At 40.0% G+C, this 16,652-nt stretch overlaps 1 protein-coding gene across 2 annotated transcripts in view; it reads left to right on the top strand.

Moving 5' to 3' along the window:
* The first annotated feature begins 8,013 nt into the window (after positions 1–8,013).
* The window catches only part of Taok1 (TAO kinase 1), a 129,741-nt gene continuing 121,102 nt past the window's right edge, over positions 8,014–16,652 (top strand). For both annotated transcript variants that reach the window (XM_077801163.1, XM_026388776.2), the window contains exon 1: positions 8,014–8,675. The gene's annotated coding sequence lies outside the window, so the exon portion shown is untranslated. The remainder of the gene's footprint in view (positions 8,676–16,652) is intronic.

The raw sequence follows: 16,652 nt of genomic DNA, 5'->3' as shown, positions 1-16,652 counted from the left end.
GCATCCTTTGCTCACAGGTCATTTTACATGATTATTTAAATGTTTTGTACATGCAAATCTTCTTTCTTTTTAAAAAAATCTTATTTCTATAAGAAGATTTTGAGTTCCTGGGGGTAGGGCAGGAGAGAAGGTTTAGAGAAGTGGACTGGGAGGCAGTGAAAAAAATAGGGGCTTAATAATCAAAGAGTCTGTATTCTTTTTTTTTTTTTAAAGAGAGAGAGAGAGAGAGAGAGAGAGAGGGAGATTTTTTAATATTTATTTTTTAGTTCTCGGCAGACACAACATCTTTGTTGGTATGTGGGGTTAGAACCCGGGCTGCACCCATGCCAGGCGAGCGCGCTACCGCTTGAGCCACACCTCCAGCCCAAAGAGTCTGTATTCTAATTTTAGCTTTTCTTTTAGTGGAGATGTGATGTTGCACAGAGTTACTTAACTTCTCTGAGCTTTCTTTTTTTTGTAACAGAAATTATTATCATCATCATCATCAGTCATACCTCGAACAAGGATGTAGGGAAGACCAAGGGAATAATGAATATAAGCCCTTGCTTCATGCACTGCTTGGCACAGAGTAACTCCATAAATGCTAGTTTTGTTTGCTCCTTCTGAATTTTAAGACTAACACACATTGAGATTTTAACAAGTATTTGTTAAATTGACTTGATCCTTTACTTGAGTTACAATACTGAAAATAATTTCATTGGACAGAACCTCTACTCTTCTCAGTCTGTGCATCCAGTGACACATTGACAAGTTATCTTTTCAGATACTGATACATGTGTGACAATAAATATACTGGCATTGCACCTGTTCAGGTATCTCTTATACACACCAGAAATGTGTATGTACCATCAAAGTATTCTTGGTAATCAAAGTACTAATAATTCAATATGATGGAAAGATGTTTGATCTCATTCACACCTTTGGGTTCAAATTCTAGCTCTCCACTTACTTATCAGTTATGTGATTGAGGCAAATATTACAAGCTGGTTAATATTACCTTCTCACAGGTTTGTTATGAGGAAATAAGAAAACGTGGAAAGAGCTTGTTCTCGGTTTTGTCATTGCTTGGGTAACTTTCCTTTCTCTTTCTTTCTATTTTTTTTTTTTTTTTGGCCTGGAAATAGAATCCAGGGTGCTTTACCACTGAGTTGCTTGTTTTTATTTTTTTCTTTTGAGGCAGGATCTCACTAAGTTGCAGAAGCTAGCATTGGACTTATGATCCTCATACTTAGTCTTCTAAGTCTCTGGAATTATTGGCATGGGCCACCATGCCCAGGAGTCTCAAGTAACTTTTCTATCAAGGTCAAAATGTAGTTGGTATCCACAGTTCTCTCCACAGCTTTCTGATTCTTATTTACAGACTTAAGAAATACTTAATTGATAGGGCTGGGGGTATAGCTCAGTTGGTAAGTGCTTGTCTTGCAAGCACAAGGCCGTGGGTTCAATCCCCAGCACCAAAAAAGAAAAAAAAAAAAACTTAATTAAGGCGCTGGGAGTATAGCTCAATTGGTAGAGTGCTTGCCTCACATGCACAAAGCTCTAGGTTCAATCCCCAGGACCACACACACACACACACACACACACACAAAAAATAGTCTTATGGGTTGGGGTTGTGGTTCAGTGGTAGAGTGCTTGCTAGCATGTGTGAGGCACTCTGTTTGATTCTCAGCACCACCTAAAAATAAATACATAAAATAAAAATCCATTGACAACTTAAAAAAATACATTTAAAAAAAAAGAAATTGCAGCGGGGCTTGGGGGCTTACTCCTGTAATCCCAGTGACTCAGGAGGCTGAGGCAGGAGGAGGCAAGTTCAAAGGTGCTTAGCAACTCAATGAGACCCTGTCTCTAAATAAAATACAAAATAGGGCTAGGGATGTGGCTCAGTGGTTGAGTGCCCCTGAGTTTAATCCCCAGTACCAAAAACAAGAAAGAAAAATAAATTACATTTTAGGAACAATAAAACTATTCACCTTGGTATAGAGAATGAGGCATACTGGTGGAGGGGATGTGGGGAATAGTTGGAAGGCAATTATAGTACAGAGTTGAGAAACTGGGAGGTATGAACTATCTCAGATGGGGCAGTATGGATCAAAGAGAAATGTTCAGGAGTTAAATACCCAGGAACTGCAATATACGCAAACTGTTCTGATAAATGTTATTATTATTATTTTTTAAATTTAGTTGTCAATGGATCTTTATTTATTTATATACGGTACTGAGAATCAAACCCAGTGCCTCACACAAGCACTCTACCACTGAGCCACAACCCCACCCCAAATGTTATCTTTTTAAAAAATATTTTATTTTTTATAGTTGGACACAATACCTTTATTTTATTTATTTATTTTTATGTGGTGCTGAGGATGGAACCCAGGGCCTCATACGTGCTAGGCTAGTGCTCTACCACTGAGCCACAACCCCAGCCCCTGTTATTATCTTTTTAAAATTAATTTTTACATGAAATAACTGCTATGGTTTGTAGTATTTATTAATGGTGTTTTATTCTTAAATAAGCTTAATGTTAAGAAAGCTTGTGTGTGCTGTGTGTGTGTGGTGTGTGTGTGTGTGTGTATGAAACTTGGAGAATTTTGAGGATAGAAACCTATTAACACCAGATCACAGGCACAGAAGTAGAATAAATGAAAGACATCCAGGGTCCCTTTAAGATTCTCTTTGGGGGGGCTGGGGATGTGGCTCAAGCGGTAGTGCGCTCTCCTGGCATGCGTGCGGAAAACTAAAAAATAAATATTAAAATTCTCTCTCTCTCTCTCTTAAAAAAAAAAAAAAGATTCTTTTTTGGGCTGGGAGTGTTTCTCAGTGGTAGAGTACTTGCCTAGCATATGGGAGACCCCAGGTTGGATCCCCCCTCCACCACACCAAAAAAAAAAAAAATCTCTTAGTGCTGGGGAAATTGGAAAGAATGGAACTATAATTTATGGTAGAGGTGGAGGTAAGAATAAGAATGAGGTGATAGCAGATAGTAAATATTATAAAAACATCACCCATGCAACATTCTTAAATAAACAATTATGCCATAAATATAATCAACTTATTTACAAGAAGTATGAGCATTAAGGAAAATGTGAAACAACACGTGAAATGACATGATGAGGATGAAATGGGCCAAGTCCAGAATGCAAAAAATTGATCTGATCTGACCTCTTCAATAAAAAAACCTCTTCTCTCTCTCTCTCTCTCTCTCTCTCTCTCTCTCTCTCTCTCTCTCTATATATATATATATATATATATATATATATATATATATATATAATTTGTTAATTTTTGGTACGGAGGATTGAACTCAGGGGCACTCAACCACTGAGCCACATCCTCAGCCCTATTTTGTATTTTATTTAGAGACCGGGTCTCACTGAATTGCTTAGCACCTTGCTATGCATGTGAAGCTGGCTTTGAACTCCAGATCCTCCTGTGTCAGCCTCCGGAGTCTCCGGCATTACAGGCGTGCACCATCTTGCCTGGCATATTTTTTATTTTTGAGACAGGATCTCACTAAATTGCTTAGGCCCTTGCTTAGTTGCTGAGGCTAACTTGTAGTTCCCCTGCCTCAGTTTCTTTGAGTTGCTGGGATTGCAGGTATGTGCCACTGACAGATCAGGCGAAGGTGGGCAGCGACCAAAGGAGGCAGATTTAAAAAGGGCCACGGAACAGGCTTTATTGGGATATCACTCCCAGATGGAACTGATCAAACTGCCAGAGTGGCAGGAGAAGGGTCTGAGGAGAAACCATGTGGAAGCTTGCTGGGCTGGACTTTTATGGGGCTTACAGCAGGAAGGGAAGGGCTTGGGACAGGAAAAGGTGTTTTTAGGGTCCCTTGTTGCATTGGAGTTGGTCAGTGGAGTTGGCTGAACTCCAGGATTGACCAGGGGGTCCTGCTGATTGACAGGCGTTAGTCAGGTGATCTCGCTGATTGACAGGCAATCTCGCTGGCGCCTGATTGATGTCCCTTGGGGGGGGGCTGTTTTGCTCTAAGTCCCACCAAGTTGCCACCACCGACCTAATAGCCACCTGTAAATAAACAAACTTCAAAGAAAAGAAAAAAGAAGGGAAAGAAGAAAAGAAAGAAATTTTAAGAAAGCATTTGGAGTTGGGCATGCTTGCTCATGCCTGTAATCCCAATGGCTCAGGAGGCTGAGGCAGGAGGATTTCGAGTTCAAAGTCTGTCTCTAAATAAAATACAAAATAGGGCTGGGGATGTGGCTCATTTGTGGAGTGGCCCTAAGTTCAATCCTTGGTACCATCCCCCCACCAAAAAGAAAGCATTTGTTCTAGGCATCCTGGCACATGCCTGTAATCCCAACGATTTTGCAGGCTGAGGCAGGAGGATCCCAAATTCAAGGTCAGTCTCAGAAGTTAAATAAAACTCTCAGCAGGCTGGGATTGTGGCTCAGTGGCAGAGCGCTTCCCTTGCAAGTATGCGGCACTGGGTTCCATCCTCCGTACCATATGAAAATAATAAATAAAATAAAGGTATTGTGTCCATCTACAACTAAAAAATAAAAATAAAAAAGACAGCAATTTAGCAAGACTGTGTCTCAAAACAATCAAACAAACAAATAACTGGGGATGTGGCTTAGTGGTTAAAGCACCTCTGGGTTTAATCCCAATACCAAAAAAAAAAAAAAAAAAGGAAAGAAAGAAAGTAAGCAGTCATGTTTCGTGGTGCACACCTGTAATCCCAACGACTCTAGAGGCTGAGGCAGGAGGATTCCAAGTTGGATACTTCAGCAAATTAGTGAGACCCTCGGCAATTTAGTGAGACTGTCTCAAAAAAAAAAAAAAAAAAAAAAAGAAGAAAGCAAAAATGAAATGAAAGTTTTACACATGAAAAGAATATTTATGGATGTACTTATCAATAATGCAAAATGTGGAACTTGTTCAGATTTTGATTCAGATAAATGAACTGTAAAAGGCATTCTGGAAATTATTGGGAAAAACTGAACATAGATTAAGTATTAAATGATATTAAAGGATTAAAAACTTTTTATAAAGGGTTGATAATGATATTGTGGTTATTTTACAATAAAAAGTCATTGTTAGCAATACATATTAAAGTATGTACTGGTGAAATGTTATGGTTTACAAGAAGTTTACTTAAAAATACTCCAGGGGAGCTGGACATGGTGATGAGCAGTTTTAGGAACAAAAGCAGCAAACTGAAAGTCCTAATTTTTTTTTTTTTTGTAGTTGTAGATGGACAGCATGCCTTTATTTTATTTATTTTTATGTGCTGCTGTGAGTCGAACCCAGTGCCTCATGCATGCTAGGCAAGCGCTCTATCACTGAGCTACAGCCCCAGGCCAGTCCTAAGGTTTTTATGCAGGGAAGAGGTAGAACTAATTTTTTTTTCTTTGTGCTGGGCTAGGTGGCACATGCCTGTAATCCCAGATGCTAGGGAGGCTGAGGCAGGAGAATCGCAAGTTTGAGGCCCACCCAGGTAATTTAGAAAGACTGTCTCAAAATAATAAAGAGCTGGTAATGTAGCTCACTGATCAACAGTCTTTGGGTTAAATCTGCAGTATCACACACCAAATAAACAAAATTTGGGCTGTGTGGAGGGGGAAATGGTAGTGTTTTAAATAGTTGAAGTTGGGTGATGGACACAAGGCAGCTTCTTCTTATTATTATTCCTCCTCTTCTCCTCCTCCTCCTCCTCCTTCTCCTCTTTCTTCTTTTTTTCTTTTGCAGTGCTGGGGATTTAACCAAGTACTTCATTTATTCTAGGTAAGCACTCCATCACTGAGCTATATCCCCAGCCCAAGAAGTTTATTATTCTATTCTAATCCTTTTGTATTTGTTTGGAATTTTCCATAAAAATATATTATGGGAAACTGAATCTCTTTCTAGTCCCCAATGTGTGAAATAATTAGATGGAAGAAGAAAAGATTCTTTTTTGGAGGGGGAGTGTTAGGTATTGAACCCAGGGCTTCACCACATGCGAAGTATGTGCTCTACCTCTGGGCTATACTCCTAGCTCTTATAAGAGAACATTCATGCTGTAATAATTTCTTGCTGGAACAGATCAGAATTGGAGGGGCATCTTTTAAGGATAGGGTGGAGGAAGAGGGCCCCTGTCAGGAAAAGAAGGTAGAAGGAAAACTGGTTTTGAGTGGTGTTGAAAAGCCAAGGAGGAGCGCAGTTTCAAGATGGAAGGAGTGTCAACTATGTCAAATATTGCAGATGACAGGAAGGGCAGGATTAAATGACTTCACTAGATATAGCAACCAAGGTCACTCTTGACTTCAGCAAGATCAGTTTCAGTGGAGGTGGGAAGATCCACGTTTCCCTAGCAGCCTGGCTGTGAAGAGATGAAGATGGTAATCTTCCCACACCTCCCACCCCAAAAGGAGAAAGGGCAAGTTTTTATATGCTGAGGGGGACATACCATTTGACAGTGGTTGACAACATAGGCAAAAAATGGAATGACTCACAGAGTACCCTATTACAGGAAAAAGTATTGAGAAAAAAATCATATGCACTGTTTTTCTGATGTTTACTGAAACTTCCAATCACTGCTCCAAAGAAATTTCTTCCACAGTAAACAAAACAGATATATATTTGTCTCAGTTAAGATGGTTGAAAAGCCACGATTTTTCGTGACTGCACTTCAGACACACTAAAAGTGTTTTCTCTCTCTCTCTCTCTCTCTCTCTCTCTCTCTCTCTCTCTATATATATATATATATATATATATATATATATATATATATATATAATTTTTTTAGTTGTAGATGGATACAGTACCTTTATTTATTTATTTTTTTTATGTGGTGCCTCACATGAGCTAGGCAAGTGCTCTACCACTGAGCTACAACCCCAACCCTTCAGTTGTTCTTGAGTTAAAAACCACTGAAAGAGGGCTGGGGTTGGGGATCAGTGGTAGCACACTCGCCTGGCATGTGTGAGGCATTGGTTTTGATTCTCAGCACCATATAAAAATAAATAAAATAAGGGTATTGTGTCTATCTACCATTAAAAAAATATTAAAAAACCCCAAACAAACCACTTTTTGTCCCTAAAAAAAGAAGAAAAATTATTCAACACACACACACACACACACACACACACACACACACACACACACACACGTTTTTGTTTTTTTTTTTTGTACCTGGGACTGATCCCAGGGGCGCTTTACTACGGAGTCACCCCCCTGTCCTTTTTTTTTTTTTTTTTTTCTGTACCTGGGACTGAACCCTGGGGCGCTTAACTACTGAGTCACATCCCCAGCGGTTTTTATTTTTATTTTGAGACAGGGTCTCGCTGAGTTATTGAGAAGTTGGCCTCAAACTTGTGATCCTACTGCCTAAGCCTATCAAACTGCCGGAATCACAGGCGTGCGCTACTGTGCACGGCCCTTCCCAAAGGAGTTCTACCTCTCCCCGTATATCCTTTGGTTTGCTGCACTTGTTCCAAAAAACTACTCATCACTCAAACTACCAAACCTGCAAATTCTTTTTAAGTAGCTTTCCTACCATCACCAATATATAGGGTGGCTTAAATTATATTTCCAAGTCTTACTGCCTTTCCAAAAATTACTATAAACTATTAGAATCTGAAAACTGAATTATATATTGATTACGATGCTCAGGTTACCTCTGAATTCCAAGGAGGAGTCGAGGTAAGGTATCTAAGGAATGGGATATTTTACACTTTAGGACAAACTTTCACACCAGCACTATTGGTTGGTGGGAGGAGCTGATGATTTGGAGGTGAGAAGAAGGGGAGTGCAGACAAGTTAGTCTTCTTAGACTTCCGGGGGTGAATACACCTGTCACCCGCGTGGCACAGAAGCTCAGAAAGCTGAGTGAGGTTGCGCTGGACACAGTATAGGCCACCGGGGGAACTTGGCTCAATTAAAAGGTTTACACGCGCCCTCACGGGCGCGCGCACGTACGCAGTCGTGTCTTGCGCAGGGTCGGGCCTGTCAGGCGGGAAATCTCGCGAGATCGGAGACTGGGATGACTGTCGGGAGGAGGGGAGTGGTGTCGGGGAAGGGGGGGAACCTGGGCAGCGGCCGGGCTCTGTGGCTTCAGGGCTCTGAAGGAGAGAGGGAGGGTGGCAAAGAGAGTGAGTCGGTACCACTGCCTGCTTGAGAAAAGAGGAGGGGTCCCGCTCGCCCTGCGCCCTTCGCGGGCCAAGAGTGCTAAGCACCCGCGAGCCTCTCAGGCCTCCCGGCCCCTGGGGACCCCGCCCCGCCGCCCGCCGGCCGGCCCGCGGCCTCGCTTCTCTTTGTGAGCGCCCCCTTCCCAGGGGTGGTGGTGGTGGTGGCAGAGGGCCACGCGTGGGCCCGCCCGCCGAGGGGCCGCGGCGGGGGACCAAGAGGGCCTCGGCTGTGTGAGAACGGGAGGCGGCCGAGGCCCGGGCCGGTTCCCCCGAGGCGGCGGCGGCGGCGGCTCCGGGCACTTCCCCGCGCCATCTTAGCTGAGCCCCAGCGCTGAGGGCGCCTCCTCGACTCTGGTCGTCCCCTCGCCGCCCCCCTCCCCGCCCCTTGTCGCAGAGCTTGGGCTGGGCAGCTCGCTGGGGCTCCGCGGGGTGGGGGGCGGCGGTCGGTCGCCAGGCCCCCTCCTCACTCCTCGCCCTCCAGCTAGCAGCTACCTGAGCGCTGCGGGGGGCTGCGTTTGCCTACTCCGCTCCAGACCTGACGGCTAAAGGGTAAGGGCACCTCTGCTAGGGAAAGGAGACCTGGCGGGGGGCGGGGAAATTCGGCCCACTCAGGCCTCTACGGAAGAAGGGATGTGGGAGTGGGGTGGGGGAGGGAGACAAGGAGGGTCTGTGATTCTGTGGGTGGGGTGAAGAAGCTGGTTAGCTGGGCGCCCTCCTGTTATGAGGGGTAGGAGCAATTACATTCCTTTTTCCTGAGGGTCACCGGAAGGGGTGGTGGAAGGGGATGTTTCGAGGAAGGTGTGGCCCTGGTAGGGAGACAGGATTGATGTGCACCCCGATTTAAAGGCGCGAAGTCCCTTTCCCTCAGGTCTCTCTGCTCCTCCCGTTCCTCCTCCTCCTTTGTAGTGTCTATGTATTCTTGGGAAGGGAGACTGTTCTGAATAGCCTACTGGGTGGATTCAACCCTCAAGAAATATATACTTCTCTTTAGGGGTGATGGAAGCGTTTCTCTCCCCCTACCCTTCCCCCTTCCTCATCGTCTAGTGTACTGCAATGCTGCAGAAGTCCGAGGCAATTTCTTCATACACAGACCCATGTATACACTGAAGGGAGGGGGAGCAGGAGAGAGAAGTAATGGCGCTTCCCTTGGAAAGGTTACTCTTCTTCCTTTGATTTTTAAATCGATAACAGTACCGTTAATACTCTTCTCCTGAGATTTGTCCATGGAAAGTATAGCTGCTCCTGTTGTTATTGCTAGGGGGTATGGCCTTTCAAGAGGACCCCTCAAGTTGGAACAGTTGATGTGTCTCTGGATGGGCTTTTTTTTTTTTTTTTTTTTTTTTTTGAGCAGGTTGAGTTTTCGTTAGAATTCAAATAAAATAATTTTGTATTCTCTTATTTTTCTTCCTATAGCTTTTGCAAGTTCTGAAGAGTTATTAAAAATTATACAGGGGTTGGGGCTGTGGCTCAGCGGTATCGCGCTTGCTTGGATTCCCAGCAACATATACAAATAAATAAAATAAAGGTCCATCAACAACTAAAAAATATTTTTAAAAAACCAATTATTACATACAGACAGGCTTTTGATAGACGTTTGTCCCTGGGCTGTGGATTTTAAAGGTTAATACTGGTTTGTGTAATATTAAAATTGGAATTTTTCTGAAAATCATTAGGTTAGAAATCTTTCTGTAGCAAATGCTCTGTTTCTTAAAGAAATGAAGATAATTGATATTAATATGCCTAATTATGATTAACTTTTGCTTTGTATCATTTTTTTTAAAAAGGTCATCTCAGTTCGTTTGGTACTTGTTGGTTTTGTCTGGGTAAACATAAATAAAAACAATTTTAACATTGCCACGTGCTTTTTGTGACCAAAAAGTAGTCTTCAAGTCCTGAAGGAATCTTGATGTACTGTCAATATTTTTTCCCTTAAGTGTTTAGGTTTCCTGGGGAAGTGATTTCAAAATGTTCCACATGTGAATATTAGTAGAATTAAATAATTTTCCCAAAGTGATGAAGATGACTAAAATGTAATATCACAGATATGATCTGTCTTGATATTTTACAAACAAGTTATAGTTGGTGTTTAAGTTATACTTAGTGAATTATTTATTTAAAAAATACTTTTGTGTTTGTTATCATTAAATGTACCCAGAACTTTCTTGGTGTGTTGCTTTTTGAAATCTGTTTGAATACAGGGATATAAAGATGTTAGCAATAGTGCTGGGTGCTAATAGTTTCTATTATCTTATTTCATGATTTTGATGTAGTTTTATCATTTTTTTCCCTTCACAAAATAGAATGCTCTTTTCCTTCTTTCTTCCCTTTTGATGTTCATTTCAATTGATTTGATTTAAGCAGCACTATTCATTTGAATCTGTATTTCATGATACAAAATTTCATGTTATGATGTGTGGAGTTTTCTCCTATGTGGCAAATTGTGCCATAAGGCCTATTTCTGTAGACTATGGTTTGTTGATAATGAATTCATGTATACTAGCATGTGTATATCCAACCATACTGCTTACTAGAGACTTCCTTTATCTTAGAAAGATTGCAGGAAGAGAGGCTTTATCAATAAAAGCTATAAAATTTAAGAATATACACAGGGTGTGTATTTGCTGTATTTCAGCATACCGGGACTAAGTGGTACTCTTGGGGGTAACAAAAAGAAACACTGTTTTCCATAGCTGATAGGAACTCTGCCTAAAAGTGGTAAAAGTGTCTTCAGGATCAATTAGCTAAATTTGTTATTAAGGAAAAACTGCCTGAGGGTTTTTTCAGAAGATGACCTCTGATGTCACTGTCAGAAAGAGAATACTGAGAGCTCTTAGTCTGGGTTGATTCCAGATTAGTATGGCACTTCTTATGTTTCTAAATAGTTCGTGTACAAAATGGCAGTATACATCACTTCCTGTTCTTTCACAACTGGCTCTTTCTGTGGATTCCCTTTTAATGACTTAATTTTTGGCATTCTGATCTCTGATTCGTTAATTTGGTTATAATCTCATGTCTTATACATGGAGGAATATCTTAGAATCCACTGGTTTAGAGACTTTTATAATAACAAAACATTGCTTCTAAACTGAAGAATATTATCAAAAATAAATTGAAACTCTGAAAGGTTTTTTTTGTCTGTGTGTATGCTCACATACACACCCACCCAACTGCAGGAATTGAACCCAAAGCCTTGTGCATGCTAAGCAAGCGCTGTACCATTTAGTTATATCCTCAACCCTCTGAGAGGGGTTTTTTTTGGTACTGGTGATTGAACCCAGGAGCACATTACCACTGAGCTACATCCCCAGTTCTTTTTATTTTTTGTTTTGAGACAGGGTCTTGCTAAATTGCTGAAACTGGCCTCAAATTTGTGATCCTCCTTTGTCAGCTGGGATTACAGTGCATGCTACCTCACCCTGCTCTTGAGAGGTTTTAAAGAGATACAATAGTGTGTAAGACCAAAATGTACGAGGGGTTGCTGAATAGAAAATAATTATTGTTTTTTCTATAATATAAACTTCTGGAGAACTGTGTATATGGCAATTAATTGAATATATGTTATTAAAAAATAAGATTTGTTTATCAAGACATACATGGGGGCAGCAGTTGTAACTCAGTGGTAGAGCACTTGCCTAGCATGTTCGAGGCACTGAGTTTGATCCTCAGTACCACATAAAAATAAAGGAATAAAATAAAGGCATTGTTTCCATCTACAGCTAAATAAAAATATGCATTATATTTGGTCCCATTCTTTGATGTCATTCCATCAATAAGAATGAAATTGATTAGTTATTAGGATACCATAATGACAGGATACTCCCAAAGAAGTATAATTGATTTTAATAATTTGATGATTCTTAGTGGACATGAATACTTAGTAAATCCAGAAGTTACCTTTGCCAACTGTTGGCGTTTCATGTAGAATTGAGATTATATGTTATTATATGTAGTACCTGGAAATAAGTTGTTTTGCATTTGGCTGATTTGTTTATTTATTAAAATCAGTTAATTTCTCATTTATATCTATCTCCTTTTGATTATAAGTAGTTTTTATTATAACATCTAATTGCATTCATACAGATTTAACTTTCAAGAAATTAAGAGCTTTTTTTGGTAAGAGTTAAGGATTCAGTTTAGGATCATATGTGAATGAATCTGTTCTTTAAAATTTTGACTATTGACTACTATTTCTATAGTCAAGTCTTGTATAAAATTGGACTATTTTATTAAACAGTGTGCCAACATATGATCATCTGCTTTTTAGGTTTCTGAACTTCTTCATGGCTGGACTTTTTTTTTAATATTCTTTAAGGTTTCCTGTTATAAAATGAAAGTGAGAAGATATAACCAATATTTTGTTCCTTTATATTCCATTGTTGGTTTAAAGTAGTTGAATTTTTAGTGATTAAAATTTGACTTTTTCAGGGGTAGGAGGGAACCAGGGGTTGAATCAGGGGCACTTGGTCATTGAGCCACATCCCCAGCCCTATTTTGTATTTTGTTTAGAGACAGGGTCTCACTGAGTTGCTTAGCACCTCGCTGTTACTGAGGCTGGCTTTGAACTTGTGATCCTCCTGTCTCAGCCTCCTAAGCCACTGGAATTACAGGCCTGCATCACCACACCTAGCTAAAATTCGATTTTTAATTTCATTAAAGATGTTTTATATCTTCTAAAATATCACATGAATTAAAACCTTCGGAAGGGCTAGAAATGGCTATTTTCAATTGAGGTGTTTTTGTCATCATTTGATAACAATTATTTCTATTTCTATATTCCTTCAATTTGTGCTAGAAGCAGATTTTTTGTTCTGAAATATAGTCTAAGGCTGTGTCTTCTTACATGATGACACGTGGTTCATAAAAGATAGGGGTTTCTGGGCTGTGGTTGTAGGTCAGTGGGAGAGTGCTTGACTAGCTTGTGAGGCACTGGGTTTGATCTTCAGCACCACATAAAAATAAATAAATAAAGGTATTGTGTCCTTTAAAAAAAAAAAAGTTTCTCAAAGTACCTTGCAGGGCACAGTGGCATATGTCTATAATTCCAGCTATTCTGGAGGCTGAGGCAGGAGAGCAAGTGTGAGGCTAGCCTAGGCAATGTCTCAAAATAAGATAAAATGGGCTTGAGATGTAGCTTTGTGATAGAGTGCCCCTAGGTTTAACCCCCAGTATTGGTGTGGGTGGGATGGGAGTGGGGTGGAAGTGACAGGTTGTGGGAGAAGGATTTGGCCTATAAAGTAAGTAAAGGTACAGGTTACTGAGTACTTTGCATAATACCGCAGCCTAGTAAAAATGCTCTTGAGCTAAGTTGGAGAATCACTTGATGCCAAGAGTTTGACATGCCAGCCTGGGCAACGCATCAAGACCCCATCTCAAAAAAAAAAAAAAAAAAAAAAAGCCAATGTCAGTTGTGTCCTAGAGTTTTTTAAAAATATTTTTTTAGTTGTAGATGGTCACGATACCTTTATTTTGTTTTATCTTTATGTGGTGCTGGTGATCAAACCCAGTGCCTTACACATGCTAGGCAAGCACTCTACCACTGAGCCACAACCCAGCCTCTGTCCTAGGTTTGTTATTTATTTATTTTTGCAGTGCTGGGGATTGAACTCCAGGGCCTCATGCATGTTAAACAAGCACTCTACTACTGATCTATAAGTTATTATTTAAATATAACTGTAACTGCCCCTTACATTATTTAAATATAACTATATTTAATTGCCCTCTAGCTTATCTTTCAGCTGAGAAAGGGGCCCATTTTTCCTTTTGATAAATTATTTGATCAAATAATTTTATTCAGGTTTAGATGTAGGTGAATTACTACAATGTTTAGAAAGACATTCAAAATTTAGTTTCTGAGAAAGAATTGTGAGATAATAGGGTGGAACAGAGCTTTCTGATTTTCATACACCAATAATAATAAAACTAGCACTTAACATTACCATTTATTAGCTGTATAACTTCTGTAACTTTTTTTGGGGGGGGTTGTAATCAAGGGATTGAACTCCGGGTCACTCAATCATTGAGCCATATCCCCAGCCTTATTTTGTATTTTATTTTATTATTTTTTTTTTAAAGAGAGAGAGAAAGAGAGAATTTTTATTATTTATTTATTTATTTTTTAAGTTTTCGGTGGACACAACATCTTTGTTTGTATGTGGTGCTGAGGATCGAATCCGGGCTGCACTCATGCCAGGCGAGCGCGTTACCGCTTGAGCCACATCCCCAGCCCTATTTTGTATTTTATTTAGAGACAGGGTCTCACTGAGTTGCTTAGGCCTTGCTTTTGAACTCGAAGTCCTCCTGCCTCAGCCTCCTGATCAGCTGGGATTACAGGCATTCATTCGACCACCAAGCCTGGCCCCCCCAGTTCTTTTTATTTTTACTTTTTATTTTATAGTCTTGCAAAGTTACCCAGGCTGTCTTTCAAATGCTATTCTGCCTCAACTTCCCAAGTAGCTAGAATTACAGGCATGTGCCACTATGCCTGGCCCTAATGTGAATTTTAATCTTTGAGAAGGTTTCTTTTTTCCTTGCCTGGAATGAAATTTCTGTTCTCCTTTGGCATTTCATTTGTTTATTTAAGAAAAATTTGATACTCCATTTCTGCCTCCTAAGCTCTTTTCACCATCCTTGATTTTGAAGGCCATTGGAGTACTCATTTTTTTCTAAGCTTTTTTACTTAGATGGTATTTGTAGGTGTATCTTCACCTTGCAAATGCTTTGTATTTAAAAATGAATTAATTCAACAAACTGTAAGTGAAAATTATGTGCCATTAAGACACTGTCCATGCTCTGTATGAATTTTGTCTTCTCAGTTTTTTTTTTTTTTTGCTCCTGAATAGTTTTTCTCAAGCTAAATATTTATAAGAAAGTGAAGACTTGCTTCTTTGGTTGTGACCCCTTAATGGCTTGTGAATTCCATTTAGAGAACTACGATAATGAAAAAATAATTGGCAGTGTCAGAGTTTGGTGCCCAAGTTAGGGTAAGCATTATTATGGGACACTTTTGCTTGCCATATTTTTTTTGTATTCTGGCATCCAGTTAACTTTATTTTGAAATTTCTTTTTCACCTCCTCCCTTCTCCTTTTTTTTTTTTTTTCCCCTTTCTGCCATTGCTGGGTATTGAACCCAGGTTCCAGTGTATGCTAGACAAATGCTCCAGACCTGTTTTAACTTATAATCTTGTGTTTCCCAAATTATGCTTATATTTATTTTTTACCTTTTTATGCCAGTAACTTTACTCTTAATCTATACTCATTGCAATCACCAGTTATTTGGTAGTCATGTTGAGCATATTTATCTTTCCTAGATCTCAGAGTTAGAGGGTATAGTGCACTTGGTCCAAAAGATTTGAGGCAGGGTACTAGCAGTTTTGGGAATGATGGTTAAATTTTGATTTTTTCTTTTTTTAAACTGGGGATTGAACTCTGGGGTGATTAACAACTGAGCCATGTCCTCAACCCTTTTTATATTTGATTTAGAAACAGAGTCTCACTGAGTTGCTTAGGGCCTTGCTGAGTTGCTGAGGCTGGCTTTGAACTCATGATCCTCCTGACTCAGCCCCCTGAGTAGCTGGGATTTGCAAGCAGGCACCACTTGCCTGGCAAATTTTGATATTTTGATACTGGGAAATGTGTGTCATATGCTCTGTATGAATGCAGTTTCTCATGAATTGCAGAATTTATTAAAAGAAAAAGAGGGTTGGGGTTGTAGTTCAGGGGTAGTGTGTGAGGCACTGGGTTCAATTCTTAGCACCACATATAAATAAAATAAGGGTCCATTGACAACTAAAAGAATATATATTAATTTTTTTTTTTTTAATTGAGACAGGGTCTTACTATGTTGTGCAGGCTGGCCTTGACCCCCTGGGCTCCAGAGAACATCCTGGCTTGGCACACTGGCTCATGCCTGTAATCTCAGCTACTTGGGAAACAAGCAGAAGAATTACAAGTTTGAGGCCAAGCTGGGCAATTTAATGAGATCCTTTCTTAAACAGTAAAAAGAGCAGGGGAATAGCTCAGTACTAAAGTGCCCTTGGGTTCAAACACCTGTAGTATTTGGGGGGCTGGGAGGAGATCTTCTCCATAGGCTCATACCACTGTGCCCAGCAAGATAAATTTTTTTTTTTTTTGGGGGGGATACTGAAGATTGAACCCAGGGATGCTCTACTACTGAGCTGTATCTCCAGTCATTTTAATAAAAATGACTTTTGTTTTGAGACAGGGTCTTGGTAAATTGTTTAGGGCCTTACGAAGTTGCTAAGGCTGGCCCTAAACCTGTAATCCTCCTGCCTCAGCCTTCCAAGTTGCTGGAATCACAGGCATATGCCATCACATCGTGCATGAGAACTTTTTAAAAAACTTGGGACATATTTATTTTTTTTTTAAATTTGGGGACATAGATTTAATTTTAAAATAGGAATTGTAATATGTAGTAATGTGTAGTTTAATAAAATTTATTATATGACTTTTTATATTTTTTAGTTGTAGTTGACACAATACCTTTATTTATTTATTTATATGTGGTGC

The sequence above is a fragment of the Urocitellus parryii genome, chromosome 7 (genome assembly GCF_045843805.1).
Source record: "Urocitellus parryii isolate mUroPar1 chromosome 7, mUroPar1.hap1, whole genome shotgun sequence".
Classification (NCBI taxonomy): Eukaryota; Metazoa; Chordata; class Mammalia; order Rodentia; family Sciuridae; genus Urocitellus; species Urocitellus parryii.
The sequence above is the reverse complement of the archived record's forward strand: the minus strand, read 5'-3'. Positions and strand labels throughout refer to the sequence as shown.